Source organism: Sesamum indicum, linkage group LG4 (assembly GCF_000512975.1).
Source record: "Sesamum indicum cultivar Zhongzhi No. 13 linkage group LG4, S_indicum_v1.0, whole genome shotgun sequence".
NCBI classification, from domain to species: domain Eukaryota; kingdom Viridiplantae; phylum Streptophyta; class Magnoliopsida; order Lamiales; family Pedaliaceae; genus Sesamum; species Sesamum indicum.
In genome coordinates this window covers 6,111,322-6,112,716 of record NC_026148.1, presented here as the reverse complement: position 1 = coordinate 6,112,716, position 1,395 = coordinate 6,111,322, and the positions used below count along the sequence as shown (strand labels likewise).

Sequence of the window (1,395 nt, the reverse complement as noted above, 5' to 3'; positions counted from 1 at the left end):
TTGACCGTCCTTTTATATTTATCGCTTAACCTGGTTCCAAGTGACATATTGCTTAGTGACTTAGTTTCTATTCGTTCATTACTTTTCACTCTTTTGCCCATATAATTCTTCGTAGCTCATATATGGATATTGAATAATGAAATTACCCATATTGGTCTATTTATAATGCTCTTTGTGCTCATGTGGATGACTTTGTTGCTGACATTTTCTCTGTGTCTGTCTGAGCTTGTATAGATAACTTATTTGCTTGTGAAGGTGGTCATATTTTTATTTTTTTAAATTGAAGAAAATGTTGGAACTCTAGTGTTGAAGATGCTTTGTGGTGACTATTCTTTGAATGCCAGAATATACTTTTTCTACGTGAAGTGTGAAAACTTAAGCTTTATGAACAATTTGAATTTTGAAGCCACTGCATCAGCTGGAACATGACTGTTACATCTTACAAAAACCACTCCGATGTTTCTCAAAAAACTGCCGTACCTTGATGTTATAGTTTTCTCTTGTGGTCTGTTACTTGAATCTCGTCCATTTACAAACTTGAGGGTTCATAGAGTTAATGTTTATTTGTTCGGTACCTTTTGTCGAGTCAATTTGCTTGCAAAGAGAGTCCAACTTTTATTTTAAAATTGAACAAAATCTTGGAACTATTGTGTTGAAGGTACTTTATGGTGACTATTCTTTGAAAGACAAAATTTCTTTATTCTGTGGCATTGTGGAAGTTTATGGTTTATGAACATTGTGAACTTGAAGGCCTCTGCATCAGCTGCTATGTGCCTGTTATATCTTAAAAACCACTCCACTGTTGCAAACTGCTTTATCGTGATGTTATGGTCTCTCTCAGGTGGATTTTTTTTTTGAAATCCAGGTCCATTTCAGAAACTTGTGGTTTTATAGGGTTACTTTTTGTTTATTCAGGTACCTTATACCATTGTTGCTCCAATATGATTCGACGGCGGAGGAATCAGATAAGACAGATGCACATGGTGTTGGAACTAGCGTTCAAATAGCAAAAAACATACATGCTGTAAAAGCATCTCATGCCTTGTCAAGGCTTAGTGGTTTGGTTGACGAGGAGATCCCGACACCCTACAATCAGGCTGCAGCTGATGCCCTTAGAGCTTTACTAACCCCTAAACTTGCAAGCATGCTGAAAAATAAATTTGCAAAATGACCTCCTATTCACATTAAACTCAAACTTGGAGTCCCCTGAGGTAAATGCTGCAGATTATGCATTTTGACAAAATAAAAACGTATTGGGTGCTACTTGAGCATTGCCTCATCTTCCTGCATCAGTATCTGCATATTTTCTTTGAATGTTGTGAAACACAGAGCACTATAACGGGGCAGGCTTCTTAACATACCTTTTCTGATATGTAGGCAATATTCTTCTTCTTT

The 1,395-nt window shown here is 36.6% G+C and overlaps 1 pseudogene; it reads left to right on the top strand.

The window, feature by feature from the left end:
* The window catches only part of LOC105160112, a 7,355-nt pseudogene that overhangs the window by 3,379 nt on the left and 2,581 nt on the right, over nt 1–1,395 (top strand).